Source organism: Mauremys mutica, chromosome 14, assembly GCF_020497125.1.
Source record: "Mauremys mutica isolate MM-2020 ecotype Southern chromosome 14, ASM2049712v1, whole genome shotgun sequence".
In the NCBI taxonomy this organism is placed as follows: Eukaryota; Metazoa; Chordata; order Testudines; family Geoemydidae; genus Mauremys; species Mauremys mutica.
In genome coordinates, this window is record NC_059085.1 from 2,004,906 (window position 1) to 2,030,029 (window position 25,124).

A 25,124-nucleotide genomic window follows, 5' to 3' on the forward strand; every position below is an offset into this window, starting at 1 on the left:
GAGGGCCCTTGACAGCACCCAATCGAGATCTGAATCGGACGGGCATGTGCTGGTGCATTTCCTGACTTTTTACTGGACTCCTGGACCCTCTCATGCAGCTGCTGCAAATGTTTCCTTCTCTCTCAGCCAGGGGTGAAAGTAACTTACAGGACTTACAGATATTGCTGGAGTCCTGAGGCGGCGTGGTCTCAACCGGAAGTGGTGGGGCCTCTCAAGATTTAAAGGCCCTGGTGCTCCAGCTGTGGATGGGAGCCTCAGGGCCTTTAAATCAACCCAGGGCTCCCAGCTGCAGAGGTGGCTGGGAACCCCTGGGGCTCAGGGGCAAATTAAAGGGCCGGGGCTCCGGGCCCTTTAAATCCCCACCACAGCTCTGGCCGCCCGAGCCGCGGGCGGGATTCAAAGGGCTCTGGGCTGTCTGCAGCTGCGGGGAGCCCAGAGCCCTTTAACACCCCCCCCCCCCGCGGAAGCCGGTGCGGTCCGGCATGGTGTACTGGCTCTTGCCGGTATGCCGGACCGGACCGGACTGGCTTACAACTAGTGCTTGTCTGAGAATAGAGTGAAGGGGACTGTTTACTCCGACACGTCCATGAACAAAACAGAAAGAGCAAGGCCGTCCTGAAAGAGAATGGATCTGTCTGGAGACAAAGCAGAACCTGAGAATGAGCAACAATGTGAAAAGAAGGGGGTCAAATGTGGGTTAGGTGTGTGTTAGGTTGGTCTGGCAAATGTAAAGAAAATTCCAATGCCCTTAGCCTGAGGCAGACACCCCCCGCAACCCATAGAGTTAAGGTGACCTAAGCCCTGGTTAGATAGTGCTAAAGAAAAGGAAGAATTGTTCTGTCCATCTAGCTATTACAGGGATGGGAAAACCCCTCTAGTCACTGTCTACTCCAAAGTGCTATAGCAGAGCCACAGCAGCAATTTAAGTGTAGACAGAGTGAGACTAGATCTGGCTCCAGTTCACACTGTGGATGCTGAGGTACTAAGACTACAGTAATAATAGCTGTCCACTGCTTTCATAGTTGGCAAGATTTGAACCTGTGTGGGGTGACCCCAAAGGTTTTCTAGTCCATCGCCTTAACCAGTCAGCCACAACTACTTGATGTACATTTGTTTCACTACATGATGATTCTGTTCTCACTGAATTGTCACTTCAAATTGCTCAGACCAGCTCCCCCAGCACACTCATGGATGTGCATTAGTGTAAGTGTGTCCATGGCTGAACAGTGAGAATTCCTGCCCATTTCCCTTCCGGTTGGAGCAGGATTAGAATGTGTTTGTGTGAACAACTTTGCTGTAGATTGTTGTTCATTCCCCACTCTGACAATTCAGACAGTCCCTTTCCTAGTCAAATCTCCAGCACATTGTTCCAATAGCAGAGGGCAGGATTTCTCTGGGGCACTGAAATATTTCAGGGGGCTGGTGCATGAACTCAGCCTTGCATTCCACCCTTGATGTTTCATGGACTATGAACAGCAGCAGAAAGAAAGAGCTGAGCCAGTATCTCCCTGGCAGGGATGCAGGTGTCACGTCCCCTCTGTCTGACCATCGCCATTGCAGGAGTGAAGGGTTCACTGGAATCGAATGCCCTGGCTCAGAAAAGAGACACAGGGAGGTTTTGCTGTTCATGGATCTGTGCAAAAGAAATTGTGTCTCTGTGTGAAATTGAGGCAGGAAGTGAAACATCCACATGGTGGCCCAGTGACTTAAGGAATGTGGGTGAAGGACTCTGGCTGAGAAATGATTTAATAGGGGTTTGTTTCAATTCATTGCCCCAATTAAAATCTATGGCTAAAAGGCAGCCACTGTTGTTAGTACTTGTACCTGTGTTGGGACACCCCAGTGGGTGTCAAGTCCATTGCCTTCACCAGGGGCAGTCGATTATTTTATCAAGGTACAAATTTCTTGGTCAAGGCCTAGGCTCCAGACAAAACAATACACTGCTGATAAGAAGAAGTACATCAAAAGATTTTGCAGCCACCGTGGGCATAACTATGATGTGTCATGTTTCACTCTTTATACCTGGCGCCACCTCCTTTCCCTTTAGCCTTGTAGTTGACCAAGGGCAAAGCTGAACATCTCCTCAGATACCAGGGAGTGTTTATGTCCATTCCTGTGAGCTACACGGGGGTTTGATGTTGCTGCTTTCAGTCCTCTGGCTCTGGCGGGATAAGGAACAATTCAGGCTGTCACTGAACTGAAGGAGGAAGATCAGTTTTTGACAGGGAGAGGGACGCCTCCTCTTAAAGGTGTTTGTCTGGCTGGCAGTCCTGGTCCCCAGGTCTCGCCCATGGGGCGCCAGCAGTTTTGGGACCAGGTCACTCCCTTGGCCCCACCTGATGCCCGCAGGCACTTCCCCCCCCTGGGGCCCCGTCAGTGCAGCGGAGCTGAGCAGCATCTGTCTGCTCGCTCCAGAGGCTGCCGGCCCCTCCCCATGGCAGGGCAGGGTGGGTCTTTGCCTCCACGCGCTGCCCCGGCCCCGAGCCCCTGCAGCCAATGGGATGCTGTGGGGGTGATGCCTGGGGGCAGCAGCATGCGGAGGCCCCCCAGCCCGCCCTGCCTTGGAGCCCCAGGTAAGTGCTGAATCCCTGACCCCTCCCAGAGCCTGCACCACCACCCCCTCCCCACATACCCCCTCCTCCCCCCCAAACTCCCCCCAGAGCCTGCACCCCTCCTGCATCCCAATCCCCAGGCCCAACCCAGGGCCTGCACCCTAGACCTCCTCCCCCCACCCAAACTCCCTCCCAGAGCCTTAGGCAGGTGAGGGGCAGAGTTTTGGGGGATGGGTTCTGGGCGGTATGAGTGACATTATTGATCCACTGGGAGGACTGGAGGACTGGCCCTGGCCCTAAGGTAAATTGTGGTTGAGACCCTGCTTTAAGGGATTGGAGCAATGCTGGAGAGACTGACGGGCAGGGAGCTGGGGAGCTGTGTGTGCTCCAAGGAGAGTTGTGCTCTGGTGACACAGAGCGGGGGTGGGGAGTTTGTAAGCTGTGGTGTTTGTACAGAGATAAAGTTTACTAACACCCAGGTTATAAACTGTTCCTGCTCTGGGCTATACCTGACACTCTCTGTTGTGAGGGTAGGTCAGTGGGTGAATGTTTCCCTGTAGGATAATAGGTTTGTAGCTCCAATCCAAGTGATTCCCTTTAAAAACTTTTTCGAATGAAAATCGATTTCCAGACCCATCTCCAGTATGTTCAGGAGTTCTCTGAATGGGGGCAGGGGGCTTGAAATGAATTTAAACACTCAGCATTTTCCTGTGCAAATGAATAAAGACCTAGCAGAGCTGTCCAGCAGCTGAAATCAGTTCCAGCCCTCGGCGTCTCTAGGAGGGACACTCGGTAGCTGAGGCATGTGGGACACCTCTGTGGTGAGGACAGGTGAAAAAATGCTGGATTCAATGAAAGCTGAGCCCATAGGAGGGGAAGGTGAACGGCAGCACCACACAGGGTCATAACACTCAGACACGGGGCTTCACTGTCACTGCCCCTGTGTTTTCCATCATTTCTATCCCCCTCCCCTACACACTGTCACACAGAACCTTCTCCCCTTGAGCCCCATCCCACCCCTACCCCTCTCCCGCCACACGCCATGGGACACAGCCTCTCGGTGACTCTCCCAGATGGGGGCTTATCTCTGCATCTCCCCAACAGGGGAGCAGGGAGCCGAAAGGGCCACAGGAGACCAATGGAGCTAGGCAGGGATAGAAAATACTTCCCCTCCCCTCCCTTCCCTTCCCAAGAGTCCCGTTAATCTCACCCATGGGACGTTCCAGCACCGGGTTGGCTCAAAGCACCAACCTTCCCCTGAGCAACAGAAGGGGGAACCAGCTCTATCACACAGAAGGAGTCTCCCCACCTCTGCTGCTGCCATCCTGCAGCCTTTAATGTGGATTTGTTTTAGCTAATGCAACCCCCTCACCCACCCCTCTAATCCATCCATGAAACAAAGAGACAATTCCTGAGCTGGGCTCCAGTGGTGCAATGGGTCAGCGCAGTGCTGAGCTGGAGCCGGTTCTCCCCGGTTCGCAGGAACCGGTTGTTAAATTTAGAAGCCATTTTAGAACCAGTTGTCCCAGGACAAATGGTTCTAAAAGGGCCGTCTCACCCCCGGCCCCAGCTCACCTCTGCTTCCTGGGCTCCTCCCCTCCCTTCTCCTCCCCCTCCCCTGCTTCCCGCGAATCAGATGTTCGCGCGGGAAGCCTGGGACTCGGGAGGACTCAGAAAAAAGAAGCAGCTTGGCAAGGTAAGCTGGGGCAGGGAAGCGAGGACGGCTCCAGGGAGGCATGGCAGGGCCCAGCCCAGTCCTGCTTTGGCTGAGCAGCCCTGGGCCTGGCTGAGCGGCACTGGCCCTGGCCAAGAGCCACTCAGATAGGGCCAGGGCCGGAGGCACTCGGCCGGAGCCGGGGCGCTTGGCCGGAGCAGGACTGGGCTGGGCCCTGCCATGCCTCCCTGGAACCGTCCTCACTCCCCCACCCCAGCTAACCTTGCCAAGCCTGGCTCCAGCCAAACTTTTCCCCCCTTTGCCCAGGCCCTGCCAAGCGGCTCCGGCTCAGCCCCGGCCTGGCCTCCAGTATGGTAAGGGGGCAGGGAGCAGGGAGGGGGTGTTGGAAGAGGGCAGGGGAGTTCGGGGGGGTGGATAGGGGTCAGGGTGGTCAGAGGGCAGGGAACGGGGATTGAATGAGGGCAAGGGTCCCAGGGGGCCATCAGGAATGAGAGGAGAGGTTGGATGGGCTGGCAGGGGGCAAGGAAGGAGAGTGGATGGGGTAGGGATCCTGGGGGGGCATCAAAGAATGTGGGAGATTGGATGGGGCAGGAGTCCTGGGGGGCACAACCCCCTTGTGGAGTGAGGAGGAGGGAACTGGTTGTTAATTTTTTGGCAGCTTATCAGTGGTTAGCACACAGTACTTCTAGTAGCAGTGCTGAGTGGAGTCATGCTGAGGTTGTGAGTTCAAACCTCACCTGGAGCACTAGCTTTTTTCTTTAAGCAAATGGCTTCTGCCAATCATTTTGTCCTGCAGAAAATACAATTGCAGCTCAGAAGACACCGAGGTCCCCTTGCTTTACAGAGAGCAGGGCAGATTCCACAGATCTACCAGGCTCTGCTCTCCACCAGCCGCCTGTGTCAGGAGGGGTCGAGCAGAGCCCAGAGCACTGCCCCCGACTCCCCCTCAGTCTTTGCTCCCCAAACCACTTGTGTGCTCACCCTCTTCGCTGTGAGACTCACACCCTGCCTGGCTTTCTGTATGTTGGGTTTTTGTTGTCTGTCGTATTGATGTGCATGTGGGTCCTGTGTGATTTTGGTGGATGCCTGGCATAGTTTTGTGTGCATGGGTGTGTGTATGACTTTTGCATGCAGATTGGTTTTTTTGCTTAGTATTCTTTTGATATGTGTTTTTTGTGCTTTCTTGTTGTGGGCTTTTGCTGTATTTTTTGGTGTGGATTTGTTCTTTCTATCTTTTATGTGGCTTTCCCTTATGTGTATATGCCTCTGTGTGCTGTGTGGGTTGGGTTTTTGTTTATTCTCACTTGTTCCCTACCAGTTGGTGACCATTGCCCCAGGGGCCTGTCAGTCTCAGGGTCCTGATTTCCCATTGGCCCTTCCCCCTTCTATTGGGACTGGGAACGAGCCAACCAAAAACCCCACTAAGTTTTAGTAAACGGCCAACAGTCCCTTACACAAGCCGGCCCTGTGAGAGTCACCAATGGCTGGAGAAGGCTACACAAGCTGGTCCCATGGTGTAACAGGCAGCACTCAGGACTCTGAATCTTGCAATCTGAGTTCAAATCTTAGTGGGACCTTTGGTTTGTGGTGAAGCCCTGGAGCTCACAAATCTGGCACTTGCTGGTGTGCTTTTCCTCTTGCCCACCTGGCTCTTGAAGGAAGTAGGGTCAGGGCTGGGCAGGCAGGAGCCCAGCACTTCTCCTCCTCTGGGCACCTAGAGCAGAGGCGGCTGGTGCTGACAGCTCCGAGGGAAGGTTTAAAAGCCACAGAGCAACTGAGGTCAGGGCTAGAGGAGGGGAGAACCATGCCTACGTGTGGCCAGCAGACAGCCACAGAGACACCTGGCCAGCCTGCTCCCTGCTATGCCAAACACCCACTGAAGGCCACCCTGAGGCCAGCATGCGGGGCAGCTGCTGATGCTCTGTGGCCAACATCAGAAGACGGTAGGAAAGCAGGGCCAGCCCCCCTGGTGGGGCCTCTGACCGTTCCCACTCCAGGTGCTCACTTTGGCAGTGGAGCCGCCAAGTTTCTTTGGCAAGTCAGGAAGGGCAAAGGCGAGACTGGAAGCACCTGGGGCTCATGCCCCAGCCTTTGTGACGCCCACCCCCAACTCCTTCCCGGGGCTCTAGCTGAAGCCAGAGCATTGGCCTGAGCGGCCAAGAAGAGGTTCCAGCCCTGAAGGGAGCAGGACTTGCAGCACAAAGTGAGCACAACCACGAGGGGACTCAACTCCTGAATCATCCGATCCACAGGGAGATGCCTTATCCTTTAGGTCACATGATGAGGGGGTCTAAGCTCTTCTTTGGAAAAGCCGGACACTGTGTTTCTCAGGTCATCTGCTGAGTGGGGCTGAGACTCTCTGGGCACAAGAAGTCGAGTTCCCAGCGAGACGTGAGACTTAATTCTATGGAGCCAGGTGCAGGGCTTTGGCAGGGAGGCTCAGGCATGGGGGATTGGGGTGCAGCAGACGGACTGGCTGTCTAGGTGCGGAGATTCAGTCACACTGAGGCACAGGAGGGAGGAGGAGGAGGAATCCTGCTGACAGGCAGTGGCTGTGCAGAAAAAGAGGAGGGGTTCCTGGGACTTTTTTTGCCTTTTTTGCCTGCCTGCTCACTTTTGTGGTGTATGGTGAAGCTGTTTCTTAACAAGCCCAGGTAGCTCAGTTGGTAGAGCATCAGGCTCTTAATCTGAGGGTCCAGGATTCAAGCCCCTGTCTAGGTGCTCAGCTTTTAAGTGGCCTTGTGTGCCAGGAGCCAAACTCTGTTCACAGCCACATGCAGATTCCCAGAAGCTGTGGCCATTTCCTGGAAAGGTTCCTTTCCTTAGCAAACAGGAGACAGGCCACATCCGCAGGTGCAGATAGCGCAGTCTCTGGCTGCCAGGAAGTGCTGTGGGGCCAGGTGCTGAGAAAGCCCAGAGGGGGAGCAGCAGAGATGGGGGGAAGGGAGAGAGAGAAGTGTTATATCCTTGGGGCAGCCGGAGTAGGAAGCAATCACTTGAGGCCAGAGAGCAGACAGCTAACCAAAACCTCCATTTTATTTACAGACCATAATACTCTAACTCAGTTGCCATAGCAGCAAAAACCATGACAACCAAATACACAACAAGAAGCAATGAGGACAGAGCACAAGTGTAAAGGGGGCATCTGGTCTGGCTATTGTGGCAAACTTCCCTGGTTTATACACGACCCTGGTGGAATTGGCCAGTGGAAGGATCTGAGTCCCCACCCCCTTACCCAGAGGCTGCCTGACCTCGAGGACTGTTAGGATACAGAGATTCAGGCCAGTCTGCAAAGGCCTGTACTTTAAGAATTTAGGTGTATTTTTATCACTTAGCTAGTTATAAAGGTATAAAAGAAAGAATAAAAAATCACGGTCTGTCTGTGTAATGGCCTTCTCTTACTGTGACAGGCTGAGGCCTGGTTCTTCGGCTAAGCAGCAAAGGCAGCCATAAGCTGGGAAGTGTATGGTCACATTCACACATTTCCAACTAGTCACATTGAAATAAGGTGCGATTGGGCTGTTAGGAATACAGTCCTGCCCTGATATTCCATCACCTCCAGAGAAAGGGAAACTTAGTTTGGTAGCATCCTGTCTGGCAAGAACTCACTTATCAATAGACACAGCTGGAAAACCCTTATGTCTGTATAGATGTAGTTGTGAAATCCTCCCTTCTGTATTGTTTTGTATGTTTATTTGCATGGTCTCTGTCTGGTTCTGTGATTGTTTCTGTCTGCTGTATAATTAATTTTGTTGGGTGTAAACCAACGAAGGTGGTGGAATATAATTGGTTAATAGCCATGCTACAATATGTTAGGATCGGTTAGCTAAATTTCAGTAAAATGATTGGTTAAGGAATAGCTAAGCAAAACTCAGGTTTTACTATATAGTCTGCAGTCAATCAGGAAGGGGGTGGGGGGAAATGGGACCAGGGACTGTGGATGGGGGAATTGGGATCATATTTTGCTACAGGGGGAAATGGGAACAGGGGATGGGAACAGAAACAGGGACACAGACAAGGCTCTGTGGTGTCAGAGCTGGGAAGGGGGACACTAAGGAAGGAAATTGGAATCATTGCTTGCTGGACGTTCACCCCAATAAACATCGAATTGTTTGCGCCTTTGGACTTCGGGTATTGCTGCTCTCTGGTCATGCGAGAAGGACCAGGGAAGTGAGAGAGTGAAGGAATAAGCCCTCTAACACTGTCATTTGTTGCTCTAGGCTCCATTCACATCCCACTCCTGACACAATCACTGTCTTCTATCTGACAAAATAGCCTAATTTCAACCTCTCCTGTAACATTACACCACCAACTATTTAGCATTTGTAGGAGAGAAGTTGGAGGGAATTCAAACATCTTCAAATGGCAAAACTTTTCCCCCGGCCTGGTCAGTGAATCCTATGGTGAGAAACTTTCTGTGCATTTCAGTTTCTTGTATTGTTGGATGGGGCCTGAGGTGCTGGAAGGGAAATGTCCATGGAAAACTTGGACATCACTGTTGTCCAAAAAAAGGCAGGTGTTAGACACAATCACTTCTCGTATTCCCGTGGAATCCGAGTCTAGCTGAAGAATTTCTGTCTATCCTAGAGAGAATCATTCCATTGTAAATACAAATGAAATGAGATCTTCAGGTCGAGTCAGCGCCTTTTAAAAATATTTACTGAAAAAAAGCCATTCTTTGCCTTGTTGATAAGGACAAGAAGCCCTCTTTTCCTTTCCATTTCAAATGCAAAATGAATGGAGATTTTTATTGAAAAACTTCTGGTTTTTAGGGGGAATTGAACCCAGGCCATGGCTGTTAAAACAGCAGAACCTACTGCTTAACGCACCAGGGAAGGCTGTTGGTCTCTGATAGCCAGTGTTGTTTTTCTCAGCCTCCTACTTCACCAATGTCAGACTCTGAGTGTAGTTAAGCTCTGGAATAGGCTCCCAAAGGCGTCTGTGGTGTCTCTGTCCTCAGAGTTTTTAAGAACAGGTTGAACAAACCTCTGTCGAGGATACTCTGCATATACTTGGTCCCATAGACAACCTGCTCTGGCTCTATCTGCTACCTTCATCGTGTTTGGATGTAAAGGTGGGAAATGATGGGGAAATTGGCCCCTCGTTCAAGTTTAAATGTTGTAACTTCTATATCTAGACTGGGGTGGCCAACCTGAGCCAACGTAACTGCCAAACATGCACCTTTGTATGCAACTGCTGAGTCAGTTGTGAACCTTGCTACCATTATCATTATCCCTTTGAAATAATGATGGTGATGGACACTTGGCTGTATATCCCAGAGTGCCCTGGACGTCTACAGGCTGCATTAGCCAATCCAACCATTTGGCACTTACAGATGGGCACCTCTGTATTGTGCCTGAGTCTTGTACAGCTATGAATGGCTGGTAGATGCCGATATTTTCCCGTCTTTTTAACCAGCACTAATACCCAGCCAGGCCAGGGCTGGGAAGAGAGAGAGAGCAGCAGGTTTCCCCTATTGTGGCTGCCTCTCTTTTTCTTGACTAGCTTCACCTCTGCACTAACTTGAGCTTTTCATATGTGAGCCTGGCTAGCTCAGTTGGCAGAGCATCAGACTTTTAATCTGAGGGTCCAGGGTTCAAGTCCCTGGTCAGGTGAAAAACTTCTCACTGTGATTATAAAAATCTGTCTTTCTGGAGTCTTGTTCAGTGTTACTCTTTCTCTCCAGGATTTTGCCTTTCCTAAGAAGGGCCTTTCTTTGGGGGGGATTGAAGGAGCAACTCCTTGACATCCCCTCTGTCCTTGCAGGCTGGAGGAATAAAGTCCTCTGGGCATATAGCATGTTCCTCCCCTGCAGACACAAACACACAGAATATTCATAAGGAATTAGAATTAGAATCCACCACTTTCCTTGGGAGCTTGTTCCTGTCGTGAATCATCCTCGCTGTTGAATATTTGTGCCTTAGTTGTAATATGAATTTGTCTCTTTTCACCTTCCAGCCATTGGGTCTTGTTATGCCTTTCTCTGCTAGATTAAAGAGCCCTTTCAAACCCAATATTTTCTCTCCATTAAGGCCCTTCAACACTTCAGTGAAATCACCTTTCAATCTTCTTTTGATAAGCGAAACAGGTTGAGCTCGTTCAATAGCAAAGAGCCACCAAATGTTCTGAGAGCAGGAGAAAAATGTCTTCTAGGGAAAGTGGTGGATTCTCCATCTCTTGATATCATTTAATGAAGACTAGATGCCTTTCTGGAATGTGTTTTCCCAAAAGTAGCTCTTGTGTCATACAGGAGGCCTGTGATATGCAGGGGGTCAAATAAGGTGCTCTAGTGGTCTTTTCTGGCCATAAAGTCGACTAATTTCTGAAAAACTGAGTGTAGCATTGGGAGCAGCGTCTGATGTTTCCCTGTCTAGCCGGCTTGCTTCCTAGAACGAACGCTCCTTGAGTGGGGTGATCCACAGGGAGTAGCTCAAACCTCCACAGTGCCTGGCCAGGGGCAGGACATTAGCACAGCAAGGGAGGGGTGTGGCAGTGACATCACAAAGGCCTTTTGCAGGACCTCAGACTATTGGTCAAAGGTGGTGGGGAGGTGGTGACCTCACAGGGAGATGCTGACATCAGCCAGGCAGGACAGGGGCGAGGGGCCAGGGACACCTCAGAGACCCCTGTGGCTTTGCTTCAGCAAGTCTCCTTCTCCAGGTCTCTCTTTGAGGACTGAGAGAGTATTCGGGTTCACGGACGTGAGCGCCAGGAGGAACCTCTTTAGAGTTTTCTCCTTCCCTTTTCCTGATTTTACTAGAAAACAGACGTCCCTGTTTAGAAGGTAAGAGCCTCCTCGAGGGAAGGGATGTCCTGGGCGTGTCACAGTTCGGATGCCGGTGCCTCCCCCCATGTAAGGAAGTTCCCGCCGCCTGCTCTGTGTTCGCAGGGCGGGAGAGAGCAGCATCCACGGCAGTGATTTGCTCCTGGCTGCCGGAGCAGAGCAGCAGGCTCAGCTGTCAGAACTTCCCAGAGCGATGAAAGGGGAGGGGCCCATGGCTCTGTAGCAGGAATGCAGGGCAGGCGAGTTCACGGCGGGCATTGTGGGATACTGGAGGAGGCCAGTTATGGTGATATAATGAACAGCAGCGTCTACTCTGTCACTTAAAGTTTGCTGCAAAAAGCTCTAGACCTCTCATCGAAGTCGTTTTATTTTGTCAGCAAAACAGGGCACTTTTGTCGCCAGACGTGGCATTGCACGGTGTGTACACCGGCCACAAGCTGCCGACCGAGGTAGCGTTGTGTGTTTTTCACACACCTGAGCAATATAATTCTGCTGAAACAACTTTGTAGTGCAGACCTGGCCAAAGATTCACACACACACAGCTTGCAAGGAAAACCTCACCTGCTCCTCTGCTTTGCAGAATCCAAAGACAAGCAAAGCTTGTCAGGCCCCAGTGGCGATGGCAGGGAGTCAGGTGTGGGCAGACACTGTGTTTATGCTACAGGTAGGCGTCATGGCTTATCTGGCTAAAGCACCTGTTTTGTAAACACAAGATCCTGGGTTCAACTTCCAGTGATGCCTTGAGGATTGGCTTTTGGGGCACCTGGTATTGGCTGCTGTCAGAAAATGAGGTTCAGAGCTAGATGGGCCTTTGGTCTAGCCCAGTGTGGTTTTTCTTATGGGTTAAATAACACTCACAGGCACTGATAATAGAGTTACTGAAAGTTTGGGAGTTAGGAGTGGGTAGGTCAGTGGTCCAGTCCCCACACAGATGACCCCTGTCTCCCTCTGGGACAGTGGCAGGTCTGAGCTCTCACCCAAATGCTCATTGTGGCTGCCAGAATCTGTGAGCAGCTTGTTTAGTTGATGCCAAAGGTTGAGTCCTGCTTTGTGCACCATGTGTGAGAATGAAAATCCTAAACTGCCCTTTGAAATAACGAATGCAGCAGGACGTGTTATTGTCCCTGCCCCAAAGCAGAGACCAATGGAGAAATGCCGTTGAGTCCAAGGTAATACTCCCCTGCCATTTTACCTTTTTTGCAGGCTAAACTCCTTCTTATCTGCCCGGCCCAGGCTGTCCTCTGCCTCAGCTGCTGCTCCCGGCCTGCTCTAGAGTCAAACACGCAGGGCCCCCAGGGGAACAGAGGCTGGGACAGGGCAGCAGCCTGGGCTGGGCTGGGAAGATGCTGGGAGTTCTCGTTCCCTGAGAACTGGCCCGGCTCCCTTCTCAACAGCAAACAAATCAATTCCACGTCCCCTCCCCAGAAAAACCAGCCTGGAGCCAAGGGCAGCAGGGGACGATTCCCTGCAGTTCCCACTGAGGCAGGAGAGAACCCAGGGTGTTTCTAGCAGAGCTTATGGAACTGATGTGGGGAAACCAGCCTTTAATAACAGGCAGTTCCAGTTTAAGCTCAGTGTTTTTAACAATTTCTACAACATTAAATAACCCTTTAATCGTAGTGTCACCATCCATAACATTGCTTCAGCCTTATAGGTTCCCAAGTGCACAACTAAACATCTCTTCAAATCCAAGGGAGTGGAGATCAGTCAGTGTTCAGAGTCACCCCCCATAAAAGAACCATGTTGTGGTACATACTGGCCCCATCATGTGGCCATCGCCTTTCCCTCCTCCTCCAGAGTCAGAATGTGATCAGCTCACACCCAGGGGGTGCAACTCCCCTCCCTTGGTCTCTGTGCCAGAGCTCCTATCAGTTCAGTGTCCTTCCCACAAGAGTCGGCTGCTGAGAGGGTTGCGATGGGGTAAATGAAGGCAGAGGAGGATTGTTCCTGATGGGTTTTCTTTGTGTTGCTCTGTGATCCTGCTGGAGGAAGCATGATTTGAGTTTGTTTCAGTGGCTTGGGTTGGGCTGAGGTTGTGACCCTGAGTACAGGGGTTCCTGGACTCTGCTCCTAGCCCCTCAGGGAGTGGACAATGGAGCAGCTTCAGAAATTGGATAGAAACTAGCCTAAGAAAGTGTAACATAAGTGAGAAGAAAAACAGTATCATCAGCTCCCTGGTGTCTAGTGATTAGGATTTGGCCCTTTCACTGCCACGGCCTGGGTTCAATTCCCAGTCAGGGAAAAGTGACTTTAAATCAAAACTGCTTCAGTTATTCTTCACTTACAACATAAACAAATTCCTGGTATTTTCCTGATTCCCCATCTTCCCAGTGTCTCCATGGCAGGGCCAGCTCCAGGCACCAGCGCAGCAAGCAGGTACCTGGGGTGGCCCATGGAAAGGGGAGGCTTCAGCAGCAATTCGTCCCTCTCAGAGGGAAGGACTTGAGGCCAAAAGCAGCAGAGGTAGAGCTGCAGTTAACTGCAGCTTTTTTATTTTTTTCCCACTTGGGGTGGCAAAAACACTGGAAGTGGCCCTGCTCCATGGAAGACAATTTGTTAAATCCCAGATGAGTGGAGTTCTATCAGTTCCCACTGACCCTAAGAACCAGCAACCTCCAGGACAGCAGGTTTGGCCCTCAGAGCAGGGAATGGTCCCCCAGGCTGCTCTTAGGCCACTGGGTGCTCTGGAAATAGGAGGGCTCTGAGTGTAATCTACAGCCCAGCTGGGGATGTAGCTCAGTGGTAGAGCACATGCTTTGCATGTATGAGATCCTGGGTTCAATCTCCAGGCTTTTTTTTTCACCCTGCTGCTTTGCTCATGCCCAGAGGGGATGTGGCCCTGCAATCTACCTGCAGGAGTTTTAATCCTGCTCAGTGAGGGGCAAGTGCCAATTGCATGGAAGGTCTGGGGGGGTTTCTGCTCATAAGTCACCTCAGTACATGTAAGATTCCCACCCGCTGTGCTGCTTGGGACAATGGTAGATGAGAAGGGCGAATCCTCCAGCACTGGAGGGAAAGGTCCCATCTGCACAGACTGAGAGGCAAGGAAACAGAGGGACAGTCAGTGCTCAGAGAGGAGAGAGGTCAGTGATTTACACCCACCAGGGGACACTGTCTTTTTGAGTATCACAGGGGCAGCTGTGTTAGTCTGGATCTGTAAAAAGCGACAAAGAGTCCTGTGGCACCTTATAGACTAACAGACGTACAGGAGCATAAACTTTCATGGGTGAATCCCCACTTCGTCAGATGAATGGAGTGGGAATTCTGTGCCTGGCTAGCCAACTACAAAAGCAGTTTCTCCTCCCTTGGTGTTCACACCTCAGCTGCTAGAAGAGGGCCTCATCCTCCCTGATTGAACTAACCTCCTTATCTCTAGACTGATTCTTGCCTGCATATTTATACCTGCCCCTGCAAATTTCCACTACATTCATCTGACGAAGTGGGGATTCACCCACGAAAGCTCATGCTCCAATACGTCTGTTAGTCTGTAAGGTGCCACAGGACTCTTTGTCTTTTTGAGGCGAGTGCAGCTTGCTTGGGATGGTGCTGACGATGGATAGAAAAAAGGCTGGAGTCAATGACAGACGAGACCACAGAAGGGGAAGGGGAATGGCAGCCCCACAGAAGGTCCTGGGTGCTCAGATGCCCCAGTTATTGCACCCTGGCCTGTCACAGAGAGAGAAAAGACCCAGTGGGACCCAGCCCCCCTACAGTGATTCCTTGGACAAGAACCTGGCTGGAGTGAGGTGAAGGTTCCCTCTGGGCAAAGGGGAGCTGAAATCCCTCGGTGTCCTGGAATTTAAGCAGTGGAAGCTTCAAACCCTGCACGGGTGTGGGCTGAGGTGCGTCAGCAGAAGGTTGGGCTGGACACGGGAGGCAGGTTTGTATAATTTTTGGTGGTGCCCAGAATGGGACCAAGTCCTGCCCCACCCCACAGCTGTGTTAGGCTCTGGGAGAGAGTTTGGGTGCAGGGTCTGAGCTCAGTCAGGGGGTTGTGCTGCAGCAGGGTGTGTGGGGGGCAGGGTCTTGGAGACCCAGGTGTGGGGTCTGGGTTGGGGGTGCAGGAGGGGGGGTGCAACCTTTACCTCGGGCATCTCCCGAAAGCAACCCGCACCCCCCTCTGGCAGCAGCCCCTAAGTGGGAAGGCAGGGGGCGTCTTTGAGCACGGCTGCCCGCAGACTCCACCCCTGCAGCTCCCATTGCCACAGTTGACAGAGTTGGCTCTCAGGGCAGGGGCAGCACGTGGAGACCCCATCCCCCACCCCAGGGGCTGCAGGGACATGCCAGCCGCTCCCGGGAGTGACGTGCCACATGGAGCGAGGGTGGGCAGGAAACCGCCTTAGCCCCCTTGTGCTGGTGGTGGAGGTGGCAGGGGTCCTCGGGCTCTTTTAACTTGACCGGGGCAGCAGGCAGGACCAGAGGGACACTCCCAAGGGCCTAACGTTGCTCTGCACAACGATAAATCTTGGAACAGGACAGAAATGAAATGGCGGCAGAACCTAAGGAATTAAAAGCCTCCGGATTCTTGTGTGTGCACTGACTCCAAACGGAAACTGTAATTTGACTCGCTTTGTGTCTGCGGCTGGTTTAAAATATCAAGGCAAAATCATTCCAGTGATTGTGACCCTGGGTTTGAGGAGGCTTTGGTCTTATTAAAATGTAACTAGCATGTTACACTTGTGTTTTTAAAGGTGGCTTCCCCATGCAATCCCAAGTTGTTCTTCCCACAGCTGGGTGATGGGGGCAGCAGGGGATCTCCCCAATCTGGGGGAATCTCTCTGGGTCCCACTGTTAGTTCTCCATCCTTTCTCCCCCTAACCACACACACCCCTCCGCTCCCCATTATCAGTGTTTTAGAGCGACCCCTCCCTCCCTTTATGGGATACAGACTCTCTGTGACAGAGACTGACTGGGGCTCCTCTCTGCACGGCCCCAGTGGGGAAGGAAAGAGACGGGGTGGGGTGGGGCGGGGCGGGGAGGTGGGGGGAGAAGATGGGCAGGAGTCAAATGGGACTAAACCAGAATCGAGGAGATTTTCTTCCTGTTAAAATGTCCTGGAGTCTCATCACTGAAAAGCCGCATCTTGAGTTAGGTTTGATGCATCAGCCTTTCAATTACCAGGCAAAGGTGTGAACCCCAGAGACTGATAACTGCCTGCTCCCAAGCTTCCTCTGAAAAACACCTGCAGTAGTGCAACTGGTTGGTCTAAAAGGGTCTATTGTGGGGGTTACGAGTTCAAGCCTGGCCTGAAGCACTGGTTTTTGTTACCCATGTAGCTTCCCCAACTTGCTTTGCCCAATGCACAGGGAAAGTGCCCTGCTAGGGAAAGGAGATTGAGTTCTAACATGTGGCAGTGGGTGCACAGCTTGGAAACATCCCCCCTGTGCTGCCATTAGCTCCAGTACATTATTCACTGGCAGGGAGAATTGATTTATTTGCTCCTGTGAAAGCCGCCAGGACAGGTCTGTGGGCACCAGATCTCCCTGATTTTTCCAGCACACCCCTGGCTCCTTCCCTGCCCCAGTCACTGCTGTAGGAGGGTCCTATATGTACTGAGCCTAAACATTTCACTGGGCCTTCTTAGCACAGTTGACAGCATGTCAGTCTCATAATTTGAAGATCTCGGAGCTCAAGCCTCAGAGAAGGAAATGGTTCTGTTTCCTGCTTTGGATTTTCTGAAGGAACTCAGAGAAAAGAAAGTAGAGGAAAGTGGTTTTTAGACACCCTCCCACCCATCTAACACACAGAGACTTTTCCAAGGAATTAACTTTTCCTTCTCTGTGCAGTTTGTATTCTCCATAGAGCAAAATAAACCAAAAACATGCAAGTCTAAGCCTAATACAGTACAAAACTCAATACAGATCAAAACTCACCCTCAGAGATCTTCCAATAAGCTTCTTTTGCAGACTAGACTTATTTCTTGTCTGGGCCCAATCTTTTCACCTAGTACAGTCCTTGTTCCAGCTCACGTGGTAGCTAGGGGATTTCTCATGACTGCAGCCACCTTTCTTCTGTTCCACCCCCTTATATAGCTTTGGTACAAGGCAGGAATCTTTTGTCTCTCTCCTGGGGAAGAGCCCCAGGTTTAAGATGGATTCCTGTACCAGGTGACATAGTCCTGTGAGACCCCCAAGCCTTCATTCTTCCTGGCCTGACTCACGGATGGTGCAGGACAGAGCCATCTCCAGTCAATTGTCCTGGTTAATGGGAGCCATCAAGAGTCCAAACCACTACTAATGGCCCACACTTTGCATCATTACAACAGGACCTCAGAGTTATAGTTCATATTTCTAGTTTCAGATACAAGAATGATCGAGTCATACAAATAGGATGAACACACACAATAGATAATAAGCTTTGTAATGATACTGTACAAGAGACCTTTTGCATGAAGCATGTTCCAGTTACATTATATTCACAGGTTTCAGAGTAGCAGCCGTGTTAGTCTGTATCCGCAAAAAGAACAGGAGAACTTGTGACACCTTAGAGACTAACAAATTTATTTCAGCATGAGCTTTCGTGGGTAACAGCTCACTTCTTCAGATGCCAGAAGTACTACTATTATATTCACACTAATTAGCATATTTTCATAAAACCCTATGGAGTGCAAGGTCACAGCAGGGAAAGGGTTTTACTGCAGCACCTGGGAGCAGTTGAGTTTCATGTTCAGGCTGTGGTATGAGTTCCTCCAGGTTTCTCGTAAGCACACAGGGACCTTGGCGGGTGCTCTCGATACAGGAATGGCCCAGACACGATAAAGCGATGGGAATTGCATTTTCCTTTTTTAGTTTTGTATTTCCAATGACATTTCTGTTTGTGATTTCGTTTTGCTTCGTATAACTGTGTTTTCTCCTGGATTTGATAGTTAACTAAAAAAAGAATAAGGCCTCAGGGCGCCGGATGGAGGAGCAGGCTGGGGCTAGGACTGCTAAGAGAGCGAGAGTAGCAGGTTTTCTGTATTGTTTCCTGCCTTCATTTTCATGACTAGTTTCTCTTCTGCATGAAATTTGCTTTGCTTACATGTGAGCCTGGCTAGCTCAGTTGGTTGAGCATCAGACTTTTAATCTGAGGGTCTAGGGTTCAAGTCCCTGGTCAGGTAAAGCAGGAACCATTCCCCTCAAAATGGAAGAAGGCATCTCTCCAGGGTGTTATTTGACCTTTTTCCCCAGGACTTGGCTTTTCACTAGGAAGGGCCATGTACTGCCTGGGACTGAAGGGGCAACTTCCTCACATGCCCACTGGCCTCTCAGTCTGGAGTAAGAAAGGCCTCTGGGAGCTGCAGCAAACTGCTGCATGCCAACTTGGTGAGCAAAGGTAGGGCTGCCCCCACAGGGTCATCCACACCAGAGCTCAGCAGAGGTCTGGGGGTTCCCTATTGGTCCCAGGGTCTAAGGGCAGCACTCGGGACTTTGAATCCTGCAATCTGAGCTGAAGTCTTGGTGGGATCTGAGGACAATTCCTGTGCCACAAACCCTGCTGGGTCTTCCAAGGCTCTATCTTGCTTTCTCAAAGGCCATGAAAGCCTGTCTTTCGCCCGCTAGCTGTTGTGACTTGAGCACAAGAGGGGACGTTTGATCCAGAAGCCTGGCCGTGCCTGGAGGCCTGTAGGTAGGGATGCGAGCTCCATTTTCTCTGAGTCCTGAAGCTGGGCTGCAGCGTGGCCTAGGAGGCAGCCCTATTGGTTGACCTACTGGCCCAAAGTCACTTGGGCGGTGTTGGTGTTCCCCACGGATGCTGAAGGGCCTAAGGGAGGGAGGCTCAATACTCCCCCCATCAGTCAGGGCGGAAGAGGAGGGCTCCAAGAGTGGGCAGGTTGATGGCTGGGCCTTCTAGCGTTCGGTTGGGGACGAGGTGGGGAACGCGAACTGGGAGAAATGGTTGCTGGCCTATGAGGAATGGCTCAGCCGGTGGCGTAAGTGGACCTTGTCATTACCTACAAGGTTGTGATGCTCAAGACCCATCTGTGGGGAATTTCCTCAGCCATGGGGGAGGTTTAGGCTGGATATTAGGAAAAACTTTTTCACTAGTAGGGTGGTGAAGAACTGGAATGGGTTACCTAGGGAGGTGGTGGAATCTCCTTCCTTAGAGGTTTTTACGGTCAGGCTTGACAAAGCCCTGGCTGGGATGATTTAGTTGGGTTTGGTCCTGCTTTGAGCAGGGGGTTGGACTAGATACCTCCTGAGGTCCCTTCCAACCCTGAGATTCTATGATTCTATGATTCTATGTATTTCCCCCTGCTGCATGAGTCCTGCTGAGACCAAACACGATGACCTTCCACTTTTTGTGGGGCAATAGGCTGTCCCTACCTAGTCAGGAGAAGTGCGGCTTTTCTGCCGTGTTAGAAGGGGGGTTGGGCCTGGTGGGCTTTGAAGCCTTGTACAGCTCTACTGTTTTGTGTTTCAATTTTCAGAGGGTGGCTGAGCTGGAGGGCAGGTCAGGCCTGAGGGGAATGGTGGGGCAACCGCAAAGAACACAACAGACTCTTCCGATATGGCCGTATTTTCTTTTTACCCCACTGGGTGCAGCACCGGGTATGGGATGGCCAATGGTGGCAGAAGGGGGAGGCCCCCCCCTCTAGTGTTCTTCTACCCCCACCTTACACCCTACATGATTTTCAGTGGGTGGCTAGGCGGAAGGTGCTTGCAGGATGGCTTCATCCGCAACAGTGGCCACCCTCACAGCAGCGGCGGCCACAGCAGCGAGGCCCCCCCTTTGGCTCAGTCTGAACAGAGGTCAATGTACCACTGGGTGAGACAGGCCAATTTTAGGGAGCTTCCTCTGAAGGTGAGCAACTGTCCCCAGAATCTACTGACAGGAGCTTTAAAGTATTTGCAAATGTGCACGGCCGGCATGTGCAGAGCAAAGGCGGCCCAGGGCACTGTGTCAGGCTCTGGCACTACTTGAGACAATGGACCATCTTCAGCCACCAGGCAACCCAGGATCTAAGGCAGGAATGGGGTGAGGAAGCAAGTGAAGCTGAGCAAGGCAGGCAAAAATTAATCTCACCTTCTTGAGCGCTCGCAATGATGCCCTTTTTGTGTGCCAGGGCTGACAAAAACCTCCCAGACAGAGAAGCAGCAGGCAAAAAAAGCCCTCTACACCAGCTTTCCACACAAAGATGGACTACAAACCATCAGGAACAGTATCCCCGATAATGTCACGGCAAACCTGGTGGCTGAACTTTGTGACTTTGTCCTCACCCATAACTATTTCAGATTTGGGGACAATGTATACCTTCAAGTCAGTGGCAGTGCGATGGGTACCCGCATGGCCCCACAGTATGCCAACATTTTTATGGCTGACTTAGAACAACGCTTCCTCAGCTCTCATCCCCTGATGCCCCTACTCTACTTGCGCTACACTGATGACATCTTCATCATCTGGACCCATGGAAAAGAAGCCCTTGAGGAATTCCACCATGATTTCAACAATTTCCATCCCACCATCAATCTCAGCCTGGACGAGTCCACACAAGAAATCCACTTCCTGGACACTACAGTGCTAATAAGCGATGGTCACATAAACACCACCCTATACCGTAAACCTACTGACCATGATACTTACCTACATGCCTCCAGCTTTCACCAGAGCACACCACACAATCCATTGTCTACAGCCAAGCTCTAAGATACAACTGCATTTGCTCCAACCGCTCAGACAGAGACAAACACCTACAAGATCTCTATCAAGTGTTCTTACAACTACAATACCCACCTGCTGAAGTGAAGAAACAGATTGACAGAGCCAGAAGAGTACCCAGAAGTCACCTACTACAGGACAAGCCCAACAAAGAAAGTAACAGAACCCCACTAGCCATCACCTTCAGCCCCCAACTGAAACCTCTCCAGTGCATCATCAAGGATCTACAACCTATCCCTCACTCTCACAGATCTTGGGAGACAGGCCAGTCCTTGCTTACAGACAGCCCCCCAACCTGAAGCAAATATTTACCAGCAACCACACAACAAAAACACTAACCCAGGAACCTGTCCTTGCAACAAAGCCCGATGCCAACTCTGTCCACATATCTATTCAGGGGACACCATCATAGGACCTAATCACATCAGCCACGCCATCTCATTCACCTGCATATCTACCAATGTGATATATGCTATTATGTGCCATCAATGTCCCTCTGCCATGTACATTGGCCAAACCAGACAGTCTCTATGTAAAATAATAAATGGACACAAATCACATGTCAAGAATTATAACATTCAAAAACCAGTGGAGAACACTTCAGTTTCTCTGGTCACTCATTTACAGACCTAAAAGTTGCAATATTACAACAAATAACCTTCAAAAACAGACTCCCACAAGAGACTGCTGAATTGGAATTAATTTGCAAAGTGGACACCATTAAATTAGGCTTGAATAAAGACTGGGAGTGGATGGGTCATTACACAAAGTCAAACTATTTCCTCATGTTTATTTGTCCCCCTACTGTTACTCACACCTTCCTGTCAACTGTTGGAAATGGGCCATCCTGATTATCACTACAAAAGGTTTTTTCTCCTGCTGATAATAGCTCACCTTAACTGCTCACTCTCGTTATAGTGTGTATGACAACACCCATTTTTTCATGTTCTCTGTGTGTATATATATATATCTTCCTGCTGCTTTTTCCACTGCGTGCATCCAATGAAGTGGGTTTTAGCCCACAAAAGCTTATGCTTAAATAAATTTGTTAGTTTCTAAGGTGCCACAAGTACTCCTCTTTCTTTTTGCAGATAAATGAATGGAGGTTAAGTCCATTAATGGCTATTAGCCAGGATGGGTAAGGAATGGTGTCCCTAGCCTCTGTTTGTCAGAGGGTGGAGATGGATGGCAGGAGAGAGATCATTTGATCATTACCTGCTAGGTTCAGTCCCTCTGGGGCACCTGGCATTGGCCACTGATGGTAAATAGGATGCGGGGTTGGATGGACCTTTGGTCTGACCCAGTATGGCCATTCTTATGTTCTTATGAAGGGAGGGGCACAGCCCTGCAACAGAGTTTCTGTAGTGTAGTGGTTATCACGTTTGCCTAACGCGCAAAAGGTCCCTGGTTTGAAACCAGACAGAAACATGCTGGCTTTCTTTCCCCAGCTCCTACTGGCCTGTCCCCGATCAGGGCCTGCCTTAGGCCGATTTGCCAGATTTCCCGGAATGGGGCCCTGCACTGGCAGCGTCTCTCCTGGAAGCAAACTCTACCTATCCCGGAAGCAGCATCTGTTGTTGCTAGGCAACGAGAGACGCTGGCTGGCTGAGGCAGGCCTGGCTGTACTTGCAGGTCATGAGAGGGAAGTGGGGAGGGGGAGAAGCCTTCCTTCCCCTCCCCCCCCCCTCACCTGGAGGAGACACCGAGGGAGCTTCTGGTCTGGTGGGAGACAGGAATCTCAGACAGCTGCTGGGGCTTCCAGCCGTGAGTGTTTGACCCCGTGATTCCCTGCAGGTTTGTAATATTGGGTTGGTTTGTGGTTTTCGTGGTGTTGCTGTTTGAGGGTGAGTTTGTGGCTGCCTGTGTCTGGTTCAAAACTAAAGTTGGGATCATGTAACCCAGGAAAAAAGCCCCGAGCTGGTACTTAGTGCTGTGAACTCCAGGTGAGAGAGAGGGAGGTTTGGAGGAGGAAATCAAATACATCAAGAGGGGAGAATGCAAAAGGTCTGCAACACGGCAGGCTGAGACTTTTATCTCCCCCCCGCCCCGCAGGAGGGGAAACTGAGGCACTGAGTGATCAGATTCCCTTCTCCAAATTATTTGCAAAGGAGGAGGATGGGGGCTCCTATCCAAACCAGTTCCCTTCCCATCAACTCTGCTTTCCCTGCTGCAAGACCGCTGTAGGGGCTGAATATTTCCATTAAACCATGGCTCCTTCATTTGCCCTGCAACAATGAAATAGACCGGCTTGGGGGGGGGAATACCCCCCCCCAGAGCTTTGTGGATATTAAGGTTTTTTTGAGGGGGGGCATGATAATATTCCAGATCAATCAAATGCCCAGCTCAGCTTTCTAGCCATCCAGCAGCTCTAGGGCAGGGAAGGAAGGTGCTCTTGGTGCAGAGTGGTTGCAAAACAGGGGTGAATTTAGCGGGGGGTCGAGGGGGTCCACTTGAAATCCCACCCGATGCAGCCACACAGAATCACTTGCAGCGCTGGGAGAGGCCAGGAGTGGAAACAGGTGCCCTGGGGGTGGGGGGACATTTGCCCTCAGTCCTGGGCTCTGGGATGGACTAGGCTGGGTGGTGGGTTCAGTCTAGTCTTCCAGCCTGATGCTCTCACTGGGGTTTGTGGTTTTCATCTGGCTTCACCGAAAAGATCAAACAAGCCCAATAGAAAAGGGGAGTGAGAGAGGCAGGAAGGAGTTTGTAAGGGGTTTAAGTGAGCCATCAGCGAAAGAGTAAAACCAGAGTTTGACTGGGTTTCCCCCCAGCCACCACTCCTGCAAACACTGGGCAAGGGGCAGCTCCATCCCCCACTGAGGCTATGATGAGGGGCAGCAAGGGAGGAAGGAAGCCACATGGCAGTCCCTTCCCCCCAGCACCACCCTCCAGCCCCCAAACTCTGTCCCAGAGCCTGCACCCAGCCCTCCGCACTCCCTCCCAGAGCCTGCACCCCTCCACCTATCCTGCACCCCAGTCCGGAGCCTGCACCCAGCACCCAAACTCCGTCCCACTCAGCCCTGGGCAAAGCTCCTCGGTCTGGCTCCCAGCCCCTCTCCAAGGGTTGCAGGTGTCTGGAGGTGCTGCCTTCCACACCTTCCTCAGTCACACCTCATTCATTCAACAGGGCAACAGATTACAAAGTGGGGGGAAGATCTTATTCTACTTCTAGCAAAAAGACATTTTTCTTTTACCTTAATTATACTACCTTAGGGGCCTGCTATAACATATTACCAAGGTTCAATACAAAGTCATGTAAACGTTATACAAAAATGCATAATGCAGAGATTTATCTACAACTGCATTGATTGACTGCTGTGTGCAGTAATATAGTGACCCTGGATCTTTGAATGAGGCTATATACTCGGGGGGCGGGCTCGGCATCAATATGGTGATCCCGGGGAAGCTTGGGGTCCCCAGGTTGCCTAAGGAGGGGTGAACCGGCCCAGGTCGGAAACGGAGCAGGTCAAATCTCCCGTGCCGATCAGTAGTGGGATCACACCTGTGAATAGCCCCTGCAGCGTAGCCTGGGCAAGACAGTGAGACACGGTCTCTTTTTATACAGACACCCCGCCCCCCCGCAGAGCCTGGCTGGGGGGATGGGAGCACCCACACACTGGGGATTCTGACGTGGGGGGAGGGACGCCCCCCTGCAACACGGATCTTGAAAAGAGGAACAGAGACACCCACACACCACACAGCCTGGATGGGGGCAGGGGAACCACACACGGGAGCTAGTTCATGGGGTGGGGGACACACCCGTATGCTCCATTGCACCATTCTTAATGAGAAGAATGGGGGCATCCGCACAACACGGATCCTTAACGGGCGGGGGGACACCCGCACACTCCACTATTAACCAGCAGGGACAGGGGCACCAGACACCCCCAGTAGTGTGGAGAACCCCCACAGCCACCGGATCCCTCATGGGGGGTAAGACAGAGGGGATTGTAATGGGGCCCAGCGCACCCACGCACCAGGGATTGTTAAGGGTTGAAGGAACAGGGACACCCACACACACTGAGATCACGGCCTTGGAGGAACGCAAACCCTCCACAAAAGGACCCAGTCTGTTCCATGATGGCAGCCCAGCCTGGGTGAGTCAAAGTCTCTTTTTATATAGCCACGTCCCAGAGATCCTGACTAGGGGGAGAGAGACACCCACCCACCAGAGATCCTTAATGGTCTAGGGTGCACCCACACACCAGGGATTCTTATGGGTGGGAGGAATGGAGACAGCCAGACACACTGAGATCACTTCCTCCAAGGAGCCTGGGCCAGACAGGGAGACACAGTCCCCCTTTACAGATCTGCCAGACAGCCTTCCTCCCACTCCCTCCACACAATGTTCTTATCTGGAGGTGAAGCCAGGGAAATCACATGGAGGATTCTTATCTGGGGAACTGGGGGGACCCACTTACCACCAGGGATTGTTAAGGGCAGGAGGAACAGGGACTCCCACCTCTGTAGCATG

General features: G+C 51.5%; 3 non-coding genes across 3 annotated transcripts; all 3 read left to right on the plus strand.

Moving 5' to 3' along the window:
- Nucleotides 1-6,875: 6,875 nt before the first annotated feature.
- TRNAK-CUU lies at nt 6,876-6,948 on the plus strand. The gene has a single exon. It is a non-coding gene; the product is annotated as a tRNA-Lys (tRNA).
- Nucleotides 6,949-9,769: 2,821 nt separating this feature from the next.
- Nucleotides 9,770-9,842, plus strand: TRNAK-UUU. Its single transcript has one exon. It is a non-coding gene; the product is annotated as a tRNA-Lys (tRNA).
- Nucleotides 9,843-18,037: 8,195 nt separating this feature from the next.
- On the plus strand, nt 18,038-18,110 carry TRNAK-UUU. The gene has a single exon. It is a non-coding gene; the product is annotated as a tRNA-Lys (tRNA).
- Nucleotides 18,111-25,124: the final 7,014 nt, after the last annotated feature.